The 15,573-nt window shown below is 36.5% G+C and overlaps 1 protein-coding gene across 3 annotated transcripts in view; it reads left to right on the plus strand.

Annotated features, from left to right (window-relative positions):
• Positions 1-12,434, plus strand: part of LOC307176500 (centrosomal protein of 78 kDa-like) — a 49,131-nt gene extending 36,697 nt beyond the window's left edge. Inside the window, exons 7-8 of one of the 3 annotated variants that reach the window (XR_013824802.1) lie at positions 8,318-8,434; positions 12,117-12,434. The gene's annotated coding sequence lies outside the window, so the exon portion shown is untranslated. Of the gene's footprint in view, positions 1-4,480; positions 4,557-8,317; positions 8,435-12,116 lie in introns of those variants that run through there. The other 2 variants (XR_013824803.1, XM_079902684.1) reach the window with 2 other exon arrangements.
• Positions 12,435-15,573: the final 3,139 nt, after the last annotated feature.

Genomic DNA, 15,573 nt, shown 5'->3' on the forward strand with positions numbered 1-15,573 from the left:
GTCCTGAGCTTTTGTTTGTTGGAAGACTTTTAATCACAATTTCAGTTTCAGTGCTTATGATTTGTCTGTTTATATTTTCTATTGCTTCCTGGTTCAGTCTTGGAAGGTTGTACTTTTCTAAGAATTTGTCCATTTCTTCCAGGTTGTCCATTTCATCGGCATATAGTTGCTTGTAGTAGTCTCTCATGATCCTTTGTATTTCTGCAGTATCAGTTGTTACTCCTCCTTTTTCATTTCTATTTCTGTTGATTTGAGCCTTGCCCCTTCTTTTGTTGATGTGTCTGGCTAATGGTTTACCAATTTTGTTTATCTTCTCAAAGAATCAGTTTTTACTTTTATTGATCTTTGCTGTTATTTCCTTCATTTCTTTTTCATTTATTTCTGATCTGATTTTTTGATTTCTTTTTGATGAAGAAATTTGATTTCTTTATGATTTCTTTCCTTCTGTTAACTTTGGGGTTTTTTGTTCTTCTTTCTCTAATTGTTTTAGGTATAAGGTGAGGGGGTTCATTTGAGATTTTTCTTGTTTCGTGAGGTAGAATTTCATTGCTGTAAACTTCCCTCTTAGAACTGCTTTTGCTGCATCCCATAGGTTTTGTCATCGTGTTTTCACTGTCATTTTTTTCTAGGTTTTTTTTTTTTTTTTTTGCTATATGTTGGCCTCTTACTGTTGTGGCCTCTTCTGTTGTGGAGCACAGGCTCCGGACAAGCAGGCTCAGTGACCATGGCTCACGGGCCCAGCCGCTCCACAGCATGTGGGATCTTCCCAGACTTGGGCACGAATCCATGTCCCCTGCATCGGCAGGCGGACTGTCAACCACTGTGCCACCAGGGAAGCCCTAGGTATTTTTTGATTACCTCTGACTTTTTCAGTGATTTCTTGGTTATTTAGTAGCATATGGTTTAGTCTCCATGTGTTTGTATTTTTTACAGTTTTTTTCCTGTAATTGATATCTAGTCTCATAGCGTTGTGGTCGGAAAAGGTACTTGATACAATTTCAGTTTTCTTAAATTTACCAAGGCTTGATTTGTGACCCAATATATGATCTATCCTGGGGAATGTTCCATGTGTACTTTAGAGGAAAGTGCATTCTGTTGTTTTGGTTGGAATGCCCTATAAATATCACTTAAGTCCATCTTGTTTAATGTGTCATTTGAAGCTTGTGTTTCCTAATTTATTTACATTTTGGATGATCTGGCCATTGGTGAAAGTGAGGTGTTAAAGTCCCCTACTATTATTGTGTTACTGTTGATTTTCCCTTTTATGGCTGTTACATTTGCCTTAAGTATTGAGGTGCTCCTATGTTGGTTGCATAAATATTTACAATTGTTCTATCTTCTTCTTGGATTGATCCCTTGATCAGTTTGTAGTGTCCTTCTTTGTCTCTTGTAATAGTCTTTATATTAAAGTCTATTTTGCCTGAGAATTGCTACTCCAGCTTTCTTTTGACTTGAATTTGCATGGAATAACTTTTTCCGTCCCCTCACTTTCAGTCTGTGTGTGTCCCTAGGTCTGAAGTGGGTCTCTTGTAGACAGCATATATACAGGTCTTTTTTGTGTACCCATCCAGCCAGTCTGTGTGTTTTGGTTGGATAACTTAATACATTTACATTTAAGGTAATTATTGATATGTATGTTCTTAGTACCATTTTCTTAATTGTTTCTGGTTTGTTATTGTAGGTCTTTTCCTTCTTTTGTGTTTCCCTCCTAGAGAAATTCCTTTAGCTTTTGTTGTGAATCTGGTTTGGTGTTGCTGAGTTCTCTTCACTCTTGTTTGTCTGTAAAGGTTTTAATTTCTCCGTTGAATCTGAATGAGATCTTTGCTGGGTAGTGTAATCTTGGTTGTAGGATGTAGGTTCCCTTTCATCACTTTAAATATGTCTTGCCACTCCCTTCTGTCTTGCAGAGTTTCTGCTGAGAGATCAGCTGTTAAGCTTATGGGGATTCTCTTGTATGTTTATTTTTTGCTTTTCCCTTGCTGCTTTTAATATTTTATCTTTGTATTTAATTTTTGGTAGTTTGATTAATATGTGTCTTGGCATGTTTCTCCTTGGGTTTATCCTGTATGGGACTCTCTGCACTTCCTGGACTTGATTGACTGTTTTCTTTCCCATATTAGGGAAGTTTTTGACTGTAATCTCTTCTTATATTTTCTCAGACCCTTTCTTTTCCTCTTCTTCTTCTTGGACCCTTATACTTCGAATGTTGGTGCATTTAATGTTGAGTCATAGGCCTCTAAGACTGTCTTCATTTCTTTTCATTCTTTTTTCTTTATTCTTCTCTTCTGCATTTATTTCTACTATTCTATCCACTATTTCCACTATTCTATCTTCCAGCTCACTTATCCATTCGTCTGCCTCATTTTTTCTGCTATTGATTCCTTCTACAGTGTTTTTAATTTCACTTATTGTGTTGTTCATCATTGTTTGTTTGCTCTTTATTTCTTCTATGTCCTTGTTAAATGTTTCTTGTATTTTCTGTTCTATTTCCAAGATTTTGGATCATCTTTACTATCATTACTCTGAATTCTTTTTCAGGTAGACTGCCTATTGCCTCTTCATTTGTTTGATCTGTTGGGTTTTTACCTTGCTCCTTCATCTGTTGCATATTTCTCTGTCTTCTCATTTTGTTTAACTTAATATGTTTGGGGTCTCCTTTTTTTTTTTTGTTTTTGGCAGTATGCAGGCCTCTCACTGTTGTGGCCTCTCCCCTTGTGGACCACAGGCTCCGGACGTGCAGGCTCAGCGGCCATGGCTCATGGGCCCAGCCACTCTGCGGCATGTGGGATCTTCCCAGACCGGGGCATGAACCCATGCCCCCTGCATCGGCAGGCAGACTGTCAACCACTGCGCCACCAGGGAAGCCCTGGGGTCTCCTTTTTGCAAGGCTGCACATTCATCATTCCTCTTATTTCTGGTGTCTGCCCCCAGTGGGTGAGGTTGGTTCAGTGGCTTGTGTAGACTTCCTGGCAAGGGGAATGGTGCCCATGTTCTGGTGGGTTGGGCTGGATCTTGTCCCTCTGGTTGGCAGGGCCATGTCTGGTGGTGTTGTGGGGTGTCTGTGAACTTAGTATGACTTTAGTCAGCCTCTCTGTTAATGGGTGGTGTTGTGTTCCTGTCTTGCTAGTTGTTTGGCATGGGGCATGCAGCACTGGAGCTTGCTGTCCATTGGGTGGAGCTGCATATTAGTGTTAAGACGGAGATCTCTGGGGACCCGTCACCGATTAATATTACATAAATCACCAGAGACCTCTTGGTGAGGTCTCTGGTGATCCATGAGTCTGTCTGGTGTCCTGGACTCGGCTCTCTCGCTTCACTGGCTCAGGCCCAACACCCGGCTGGAGTACCAAGACCCTGTCAGATGCAAGGCATAGAAGAAAAGGAAAAAAAAAAAAAAATAAAACCAAACAGAGAGAACTCCAAAACAAATGGTAAAAACAAAACTAAACAGAGAAAGTCACACAAAGAAACATACATATACACACTCACAAAAAGAAGAAAAAAAAAAAGTACAGACTGAACCCCAAGAGAAATGGTAAAAGCAAAACAGAAAATCACACAAAGAAACATACACACACACACTCACAAAACGAAAAAAAAAAGCGAACAGACAGAACCCCAAGACAAATGGTAAAAGCAAAATTAAATGGCAAAATCACAGAAAGAAACACACACACTCAGAAAAAAGAGAGAAAAAAAAAAAAGGAAGAGAGCAACCAAACCAATAAATAAACCCACATATGAAAACAGACACTAAAAACTAAACTAAACTAAACATAAAACCAAAAACAAATCAAATGCAGAAAGCAAACCCCAAGTCTACAGTTTCCCCCAAAGTCCACTGCCTCAACTTTGGGAACACTGATTGTCTATTCAGGTATTACACACATGCAGTGTTTACAAAGCTGATTGCAGGGATTTAACCTGCTGTTCCTGAGGCTGCACAGAGAGATTTCCCTTTCTCTTCTTTGTTCACACAGCTCCTGGGGTTCAGCATTGGTTTTGGCCCCACCTCTGCATGTAGGCCACCCTCAGGCGTCTGTTGCCAACCAGACAGGAGGGGGTTAAAGCAGTGGCTGATTAGGGCTCTCTTGCTCACTCAGGCCAGGGAGAGGGAAGGATATGGTAGTCACAATTGGAATGCGGGGCATGCCTGTGGTGGCAGAGCCCAGCATGACATTGCAATGTTCAACTCCCAGGGAAGTTGACCCTGGACGACAGGACCCTGGCAGTGGTGTGCTGCACAGGCTCACACAAGGTGTGGGTAGTGACCTGCGTTTGCACACAGTATCTTTGGGGGCAGCATTTGCAGCAGTAGCGGTCTGTGCCTGCCTCTGGGGTCCGAGATGATAGCCACTGCTTGCGCCCATCTCTGGAGCTTGCTTAGGTGGTGCTCTGCTGCCTGTGGGTACACAGAGCAGGAAGCCCCTCTCCTTGTGTACCCCGCAACAATGGTCTCTTGCTTCTCCTGCACGTCCAGACTTTTCCCGGACTCCCTCCCAGCTAGCTGTGGTGCATTAGACCCCTTCAGGCTGTCTTCATGAAGCCAACCCCAGTCCTCTCTTTGGGGTCTGCCCTATGAAGCCCGAGCCTCAACTTCCAGCCCCCACCTGCCTCAGCAGGTGAGCAGAAAACTGTCTCAGATGGTGAGTACTGGTTGGCACCATTCCTCTATGCAGGAATCTCTCAGCTTTGCCCTCCTCACCCCTGTAGCTGCGCTCTCCTCTGTGGCTCCAAAGCTTCCCCCACCACGCTCCCTACCAGTGAGAGGGATTCCTTGTGTGTGGAAACGCTTCCCCCTTCACAGCTCCCTCCCATAGGTGCAGGTCCCATCCCTATTCTTTTGTTTCTTTTTCTTTTGCCTTACTCACATATGTGGGGATTTGCTTGCCTTTTTGGAAGTCTGAGGTCTTCTGCCAGTGTTCAGTAGGTGTTCTGTAGGAGTTATTCCACATGTAGATGTATTTTTGATGTATTTGTGGGGAGGGAGTTGATCTTGACGTCTTACTCCTCTGCCATCTTGTAGGTCTGTATAAATGTTTTCTTAAGCCCAGTTTATCACTGATACAGTCATCTTCCTTCTGTCTCCCTCTACCTCTTTTCTCTTTTATCCTTCCTTATTTCTTCTTTTTCTCTTTTTTCCTTTCATTTTGGCATTGGTTTCATTTTTACCATTTAGGGATTTTAATACAAAGTTCAATTTTAGAGTTAAGAAGAGAATGCAGTGATAAAGTAGTAGTAGTAGTAACTGTAACAAGTGGCAGTAACAGCAGCAGGATCAACGTTATTATCATCTTCATTATCACCATGATAATTTTCACCTTAACTCATGCAAATATTGCCTGATTTTAAATACCAGCATTGTGTTTACCTAAGTGTGTAGTGAAATTCTCTTCCTTAATTTATGAAAATATCATAGAATAAAAAGACACAATGGCAGAATTTGGAATAAATACGTATCCTTATAGAAGAGTAGGAAATTAAATACGGTAAGAATTGTTATATTTTTAAAGCTTTGATGAGAGACCAAAAGAACTTAATATTGTACGTTAGATTTTTGGAATATTAGGGGATTTAATATAACTTAATTTTTCTGGTACTTCATTTGAAATAGTTCTGCTTCTTCAGCATAGTAGAAATTGATTAACTAGAAATACAGCTTGTCCTGATTCTTTACTAAATTCCACATCATATAAGTTTAAAGTTATACAGACTTAAAGTCATACATTAAGTTGATGGGTAATTTAAAATTAGAAAAAAGGCATGTTCAAAATATTGACTTATTTGTAACTCTTTTTCTCTGCTTCTCATGTTCACTTTAAATATATCAAATGAAGTGCTCACATAGTAATAGAGACAGTCAGGGTCTAAATGAACAGATAAAAATTTCAGAATAAATACGAGAATTAATATCTCAAGCCCCAACCAAAATTTCTTGTTTGCAAATATATTATGACAGATAGGATATATTCAAGATGTAGGAAATACTTAAGATGCATTTGTGGAAATATATTCAAGGGAAATTAATAAATATGAAATAAACAGGAAAATATTTTATAGGGTATCTCTGCTTGAAGACTGAACTGTATTCTCTCCTAGAAAATTCTAGATATCAACTAACAGATTAGTCAGAGATTTAAAGTGTCATTTAAAAATTAATGATATATAACAAAGATTTCATTTTAGGGTTTAAAATTATAATGTTAAAATATTATTTGAGGATGTGTAGATACATAAAAAATTAAAATAATTTTAATAATTTAATTTCAATAATTATCAGGCATTCTTCCCAAATTAATACTATTTTCTGAAAACAGAGGTTATAATTTTGCCTTTTTTCTTACTGAAAAAATAGTACAGTTTTCCCCTATTATCTGAAAGTAGAGGGTTCCAATGAAAATTTTCATTAGTAGAAATGATGTAAGGGAAAGAAGCAATTAACTTTTTTTCATAAAAGCTAAACTCCTCTTTGAATTTCTTTCCATTAGTGAAAACAGATACCAATGTAGTTCTTTTGTAAAAGTAAAGTGGCATAAATTGAACTTTAGAAGAGTGGGGCATACCTGTATTCCATACTCTTTTTCTCCCATTCACATGGATATTTTTCTGTGAAATGAGTCTCTTGATCCGAAGAACTATGAACCAAAGAGACAATCTGTCCCACCCACACATAATGTATTTTAATGGAACAGAGAGAACATTCTAATCAATGCTTGTCTCTTTAATTTCCTTTAATTGAGATGAGTACCAAGCCATTTTCATTTTCTTCCATGATAATGAATTTTAAAGAGTCCAAGCCAGTTGTTTGTCAAAATGCTCTCCATATTGTTTGTTTGTTTTCTCACATTTAGATTCAAGTTAAACATTGTTGGAAAGGATGAAACATAGGTGATTATTGGCTAAGGTTTTATTACCAGGTGATAGATGAAAAGTCTTAAGATGCTGATCACTATTTACATGTGCTGCTCTTTTTTGTCAGGTGTCAATGCTTGGGGCAATGATGTCTGACCAGAACTGGAATAGGGTCATTTGAAATATTTGGTAGGCAGATTGATAATGACTCTCCTTCCCCCACCTCCCCACCCACGTTTCCATCCTCTGGTTATTCCATCAAACACTAATGTAGGTAATTCCGTGAAGGTACTTTGCAGATGGAGTTAAGGTTACTAAGTGACTTTAAGAAGAAGTTGACTATTCTGAATTATTTGGGAGGGCCCAATCTCACGAGCCTTTAAAAGGAGTGTAATGAACAAGTGAAAAAAGTATTTCACCATGTTAAGTGTTAGCAAGTGTATGTCGCCTAGATTCAGAGCAACATTCCCAAGTTAGCATAATCAGTCAGTTTTCTTAAGGTTAATATGTGTTAAAAGGGTACATCCCACATTGTTATGGGTTTCCTCCTACCTAGATACCACTCTATGCTCTCAGATATGAGAAATCCATTTAATACCCCATGGTTTCCCAAGATTATTATAAATAGACATCAACCTTGCCTGCTCCTATATCTTTTGCTGCTATAAACTCACTAATTTCCCTGTGTCATTCTCTAGGATTCATGTGCACCCATGTATAAACATGGTTTACTCTCTGTCTCTGTCTCTGTCTCTGTCTCTCTCTCTCTCTATATATATATATATAATTAAAATATATGTTAATTATATCTTAATTTAACGATATATTAGAATCCAGATATTTTCTAGCCCTGTCTACCGAGAAAGCCTAGAAGCAATGACACTATAGTAGCAATGAACACACCCAGCATTCAAATTTTGCTTTCTATTAAAAAGAGCCAGCTCTTTGCAGAAATGGTTGATTCTAGGGCTGGGATAGAAAATATACAACAGGATCCACTTGTATACTTTGTCTTATGCTTTTAGCAAAGGGAAAAGCAATTGAAGGAATTTGACCAGATAAAAAAAATCTGATTTATGCTTGAATAAAATTACTCTGGTTCTTCTGTCAGGGACATAGAATAGGATGCTATTATATTAATGAGGATGACAGAAGATGGTGGAAGTAGGGAGAAGCAGTCAGTTTCTAGATATGTATTGAAAATGAAGTTGGAGTATTCTGATTCATTTGGAGGAGAAATAGAATGTATATCTAAGGGTGGTTTGTGTATGAGAAAGAGGGAAAGAAATTAAATGTAACCCTTACCCAACCTCCAGGGTTTTTTGGTCTGAGCTACTGAGTATAAGTTTTCAAAAGGTGAGTTGGAGAAACACTGTGAGAGAAGAAAATTGGTGGTGGGGGGTGAAAGGTCAGAAAATCAGTTGTGTGCATGTTTATTTAGATCCATCTTTTGCCTTCTATGTAGAATTACACATTGGCTGTGAATCTATATTTAAGTGCAGAAATCTGGACTAAAGATATAAATCTGGGGATCATCTGCCTATTTCTCATATTTAACTTTGAGACTGGATCAAATCACCAGGTAAGTGAGTGAATGTACATAGGGTAAAGAATCCCCAGACTTAAACTTAGGGCACTACTAAGTTCACTGTATTTTAGATCCATAGTCCTAAATACAATTCCATCTAAAATATTGTTTTTGCTAAATTGAATTTTAATTATGACCATCACTGCCTTAAAAAAGTGACTTAGAATGGAGATTTTAGGCCCTATGAGGATACAAGTGAAGTTAGATTTTGGGGGGTGAAGTGCTTTAATAACCATTTCCTGAACTTTCTACCAGCTACTAAAATTATTCTGATAATGGCGGAAATTTAATTTGTTACCACAGTGTGTATAGGGGGTTAAAGCACACATTTTGTTATTTTAAATACTCTGTTTTGGCCTATAAATTCATAAAACTTCTGCATTTCATTTCATGACAAATGTTTGTCTTAATATAAATTAAAAACTCTCTGTGAATATATACCAGGTTTAGCCTATCTTAAATTTGTCTCTCAGATAGCTGTCTAACCCTAGATTTTGAGTGGTTCATCTTCAAATCAAGTGATATAAATAGCTATATGGCTTAATCATTTAATTTATAGGGTGTGGAATGCTGGAATCATATTCTCTATTACTTAGTTTGGGTACATTTTTAAATCCCATTAAATGTCAATTTCCTAATCTATAAAGTGGATTCAATAATAATACTTACAAGGATAGTGTTAGTTATTAGAGAAAATCTGTTTAAAATGCTTAAATTAATAAGTAATAGCTAGCTATTGTTATCATATATAACTAACACAATCTCTAACATTACTGAACAAAGGTCATATATTTAAGAAATTCATCATCTCCTTTAGAAAACATCCAGCCCATAGAAAGTACTTAATATGTAGTTATTATTCTGATTATTATTGCCTTTCATTTCAAGGTGAAGAGAAGAAGCTGCTTCCCTGTAATAATTCCATGTAAAATTATTTTAAAAACTTATACTATTATTTCATAGGTACTTTTACTTCCAGGGATTATAAACAATTCCTAAAAATAATTTTCTTTCTTTTATGAAATATTTGGATAGCAAATATCAAACTTTTTGAAAATAATGAATATTTTCTATAGGCTATTTTTTATTTCATTTAATTATGTTCTTATACTTAATAATTTATGGATAATTAGAATTGTAATAAAATATTTCACATATGTATTAATAGTTTAGTATTTCTTGTGTAGTTACAATTTCTTTAGTTCATTCCATTCTTCAAAATTTGACATATGCTTCTCTGAAACCTGACACTTGCAGACTCATGAAATGGGACAGCTAATTTGAATTTCTGGTAGACACATTCACAAATTCATGTTTAAAATGCTGCTTTGCAAAACTTACCGTTCTACCTTTAGCCGAGATCATCTTTTCTCTAAGCACTTTTCAATTTTTTCTGTCCCTTTTGTGTGTTTCAAATTTGGAGTATAAGACTGGTACCCAGGAACTATTTCACATTCATACAATTGATATAGAAAAATAATTTAACATTTTAGGTATATTTTTCTCTACTGAAAGATACCTATAAATTAAGACATGCTTACTTTTCTGCCTAGCACTGTAACCATCTGCTTAAAAAGTGCTGATTAAATATGATATTTCAGGTCCTTCTTTAAATGAGACACACACATTTCATTTTGGGCTCTACTGAACAATTCTGAATTCCACTCAAAATGACAGTTCAGGTTTGTTCTTTCTGCTCACAGAAATTTGCAAAACTTCCATGTTTTTGAGATGATCTTTCTAGAGAGTATCTAAATGGGGTGAAGTCAACTGCTTGCTAGACCTTACAGGACAGCAGCTATCTACACAGCCTTCTACAGTCCTCTAACACATGGGCTGTCTGGTTTTTAAGCCTTTAGATTCATTAGCAGATTCCATTAAGTTCTAGTAGAATAAGAAACTACAACTCCTGTAAATCAGAGCTTGACAAGCTGTAAATACGAGGTGTATGGTGTCTGGGTTAAAGCACAGGCTTTGGAATTCAACAGAACAGGGGCCTCATTGCTTACAGTTTGACCTTGGGACTATTTATGTTCTGGGTCTCATTTTCTCCAATTAAAGAATAGAGATAGTAAAAGCCACCTCACAAATTGTTGGACAGAATAAATAAGCTCATATACGTGTATAGTATCTGATATTCATTAATACCAAGGAGGATAACTATTCTGTGAAATGTGTCATTATTCTTGGGACTAGCCTTGTTTTACTACAGGTAATAGAACCATTCAGCTTAGCAACACAACCCCACACAATACGTGAGAAAATCAAAACCAAGAATGTATTTTGGGGGGGAAAGGCTCTCCACATTTATTAGTAGGATAACCCAGTGATTTACAAGTTTACAAGCCTTAAAACCACAGTGTCTCTGACTTCACATCTGGTAACCTATCTTCCAGCTATGCTGCTGTATAATCTTGTCCCCATATTCAGTGCGTACCTAGGAATTTTTTTTTCAGATTTAGTTGGTGCTCGTTGAGGACATGGGGTCCATCCAGTACTCTTGAGTAGGGCCCTGATAGATGGCCAGAATTAAATATCTCTCTTTTTGTAGCTGACCATTCTTCAACCTTTAGGTCCAGCTGCAGGCTAAATTCGTGTTGGGTTTTTTTCCCCTCACTTTTCCTTTTTTTAAAAAAATTGACGTATAGTTGATTTACAACGTTGTTGTGTTTTAACTCGGGTCTACCTACTGCTCAATCACCATAATCTTGCTCTAGAACTGGGGTGTTGCCACCATTTTCCTGAGGAGAAACATCATCAAACCTATCAGAGAACACTAGTATCTTGGGTAAGCCAGACCACAGCCTGGGATATTGGAACTTAGCTCTCTGCTCACTTCTATAGTCATGCCAGCTCTCTAATTTGTCACTTTGCTTCTTGGCCTCAGCTGTATCCTTTGACAATGTAGATGGGATTTATAGCCTGGATACACTTGTGGCAAGCACTGTTGGATCACTATCCCATAGCAATCATGCCTTCTTCCTTGCTACCATGATTTTGTTTTTGTTTTTGTTTTTATAACAGTCTGCCCAATCTTGGATGTGAACTGTTCCACTTCAGCTAATCATATTCCCTTTTACTAGTTATTGTTTTAGAAAAACCCAGTTTTCACCAATAAGATGTAAGAGGAAGACAACTGAAAGATGTTTAGAACGATTATTTTCCTGATGAAAATGAGAGCTATATAGGGAGAAAACTCTTTGTTTTTGCCACCACCTTTTACTGTTTTGAATATTATCATGTGAGATGATCCAAAACTTGAAGCTGATGCAGTGATCTTTTAAACACTAGGTGACAAACCTGGGGATGGAATTCAAGGCAGTGATGAACAGAGCAGGCAAGAACCCAGGTCCTTGAAGCCATCACAGATGTGTCAAAGAGCCCCGAGACTGCCCAGTTCTGGGGTTTCTGTTAGTATCATTTTACCAAACTTCAATTGGCTTTCAGGTGTATTTAGCCAGAATATCCTGATTCAAACAATATGCATAGTAATAACTGAGAATTCATTTTAAAAATTGTATTAGCATTTAAATGATCTAAACCTTCTTTGCCAAAGGATCCACTAAATCAGAAATTTCCTACTTTTTCATGAACAATTAACTAAGCAAAAAAAGAAAGTCAGCTTGGGACTTTATTTCACTTTATTTTAATTTACTTGCTTCTTTTCTTTTTGTAGGGAAGAACATGTATTTATTCCAACAGTCACTTATCATGTCCTCAATATAATGAAGAAGTGCCTGTAAGGAGCAGATAATTGACAAAGAGAGATGAAATTTGCTCATAAATAACTACAATACAGAGCAAATATGATGAATAAGCAATAAAAAAAGTAAGATGTGGTTTATTGAAAGTAGAAAGATTACTACCATTAAGCTATTTCTATACCACATATCCTAAAGAAAGGAAATGAGAATCTTGGAGTAATGCAGAGAATGAAAGTTTTGAAGTGGGAAAAATCTGAGTTTGGTTTACTGCAGCTTACCAGAGGAATGACCCTGCATAAGTTAATTAAAATCTCTGTCTTGAAAATTGCATATTTGTAAAATGATGATAATCACACTTTCTTGAAATAGATTAAATGATGCATATAAAATCCTTGGAGCATATTTGTCACTCCATGCATTTTAATTTTCTCATTCATTTTGGATGTATAAACCAATGTTTTGGTATAAGGAGGGTAATTATCTTATAGTTGAATATTGCATTAATATGAATTTTTATTCATTCATTCAATATTTGTTCTTAAAACAACTCTAAAATGTAGGCAGTAGAGTTAACATCATCTATAATGTCAGAAAAGTGGATTTAGGTGCTGTTTTGTTTTGTGACAAGTAAACTAAATAAGAACCTGTATGGCCTAAAATCCAGTCTCATTTTTGCAATAACCTGGCCCGTGTCCATGAGTGTGCAAGTAACCTCTCCTACCCACACTTAACACTTTATAAACTAGAAATATTCAACTGGATAAACTGTAATTCCCTCAGTAACTCTTTGGCTGCTCAAGTGGTATAGTTTTCAAGAGAACAGAATCTGAGACTCGAAGTTACATACTTTAATTTTGAGTCCAATATTTTTTTGATGGGGAGAACCTCACACTAACTATAAGTGAAGTAATAATTAAATGAATTGGACCATTGCACAAAATAGTTTAAATTCACTTTCCACTTTCAATGTCTCTAAATACATATTAATTACCCTCTGCCATTTACAGTTTCAGATTAAAACAATAATTTACCATCATAGATCAACTACATTAATTAAAAAATTGATGAGGATAAGAAAAAAGGACTGGACATCCTGGCAGCCATGAGTACAACCAATGTCCAGAACTTAGTTTCAAACACCATTCTCTAACAAAATGAGCCAAAGCTTCTTGGAATACTGGTTGGATTTAGGGCTTTACCAGGGAAAATACAAGATAAGATAAAAGTATCTTATTGTGACAAAAAATATGGACATGATATTTAAAGAACAATGGAAGGACATGTGAAAGGGACACAAGAGTAAAATTGAAAGAGCTTCCAATGGCCAAGTGTGAAACAATTTGAGCAACAAAATTAATAGCATTTGTTTTTAATAACATTTATAGTGAAGTGAATTATAACACAAAGTATAAAATAAATATCCATGAATCTACACTGATATAAATAACTGAATAAATAAATAAATATGAGAGAAGAGATCAATCTTCCATAGAGAAGTATTCCAAAAAATTGATGTTGGCAATCCCCCTACAGGCAATGGTGCTAAATCCTCCCCCACTCTGCTAGCACGGGCTGTACTCAGTGACTCGATTTCAAAGACTAAAATATGCAAAGGTTTGTAGAGTGTGAGGGTAGAGTAGTGGCTTCCAGTAACTTCATAGTCGAAAAACCTTCCAAACACTACCTGTAATGCAGTGTGGTATCCTGGAAGGGATATAGAAAAGGGACATTAATGGACAAACTAGCAAATGAAGTTCAGAATTTAGTTAAGAATAATGTGCCAACGTTGGTTAGTTTTAACAACTTCTCCTTAGTAATAAAAGCTGCTAACAAAAGAGTAAACTAGGTGAGGAGTATACAGAAACACTCTGTAAATCTGTCTGTAAATCTACAACTTTGTTAAAATTCAAAGTTTATTAAAACAAAAGGAGAATTGTAATCATCAAATTTATGTCTCATTTTAATTTTTAGGTATATAGATACTGAAAAAGAATTATATTACATAACATAAAGAAACAGACCTTTTTTATTCAGTTGTTTTATATCTGTTATTTTATCTGTTGTAACTTTAACTGCATAATTACATTTGAAAGGCAACAGTTTTCACACATGCAAAACAGCTTATCACTCCACCAAAATGGCAGTTAAGCTACAACTGGCCTTTGACATACCTTCTGCTTTTAATAAATAAATGCTTTAGGGACGGTTTTGCTCTTTTCAGCTCTAAATGTTTTATGTGTGTGAGGCAGGGAGATTGTAAGTGTTTATATGTATATGTGTGTACGCATTACAATTATCTAAGCATTTTAATTGTCACCTTGGATTTCCTGGTCACTTGTGATGTATCTTAATCTTTTAGCTATGATACATTAACAATTAAAATACTACTGCTGAGAGAATTTATGACATGAATTCTTATTAATGATATATTTTTCCCTTACCACTATAATTAGTTGAAAAAAAATAACACGTCAAAAGTAATCCTCTACAAAATGAAACTTTTTCTAAAGGAAATCTAAATAATTCGTGTAGAGCAAAGGGCTTAGGGAAATGCCCTTAGCCTCTCTCCATTTCTTGTTGTGTTTGGGAGCCCACATGTATCTTGTCCTGGTGTAATTTCATTTTCCTTTCATCCCATGCAGGGACTTCTCCTGGATTGTGTTGTAGGAAGAGGATGCTGTACACTTGCTGTGCCCCTCTTTTTTCCAAGGCATGGATAACAGTGACCTTTCAGGAAGAGGAAGGAGGTAGCCTAAGCATGGGCATCAGCTGCTTGGGTGATCACACATCAGTCTTGAGGATGCCAGCTGACCAGCTGTGCTTGCTCACACAGAGTTCATGGGAAATGCAAACTGTGTACCACCATCCAGTTGAAGGAGGGGCAGCTGCTGCCCTCAGGCAGTGGACAAGTCTTCACAGTTAACTTGACTTTTTAAAATTCATAAATTATTTTAAGTATTTGTGCTGCCATAGACTTAATGAAACATGGAGTGTTTTGTTATAGAGTCAGGGTTGAATCCTCCCTCCAAAATTACTACTTGTATAAACCATTTAGAATCCCTGAGATTTGGTTATAGTACATGCCACATGGGACCATTCATATGTACCTCACATGGCTATCTTGAAAGTAAAGTGAGATTATACACATATGCATACATGCACACACTCACATGCACACATTTACAATTGCAACTCAAATTTAAGTTGAAATCAGACGGAGTCAAGATCCTGTTAATGATTTTGCAAAGTTTGCCTAAAAGGCACCTAAGATATTTACTCTATGAATCATGGAGATGAAGTAGCTTAAGAAAAAGAGGTCATATTTTCAAGGAAGTAAGCATATGGCATAAATGAATTTCCATCCAAAGAGTAAAATAAAGATAATTTCTTCATTGTCTATGATTAGGCATAATTCCTGCCTCCATTCGA

Source organism: Stenella coeruleoalba, assembly GCF_951394435.1.
Source record: "Stenella coeruleoalba genome assembly, chromosome: 18".
Taxonomy (NCBI): Eukaryota; Metazoa; Chordata; class Mammalia; order Artiodactyla; family Delphinidae; genus Stenella; species Stenella coeruleoalba.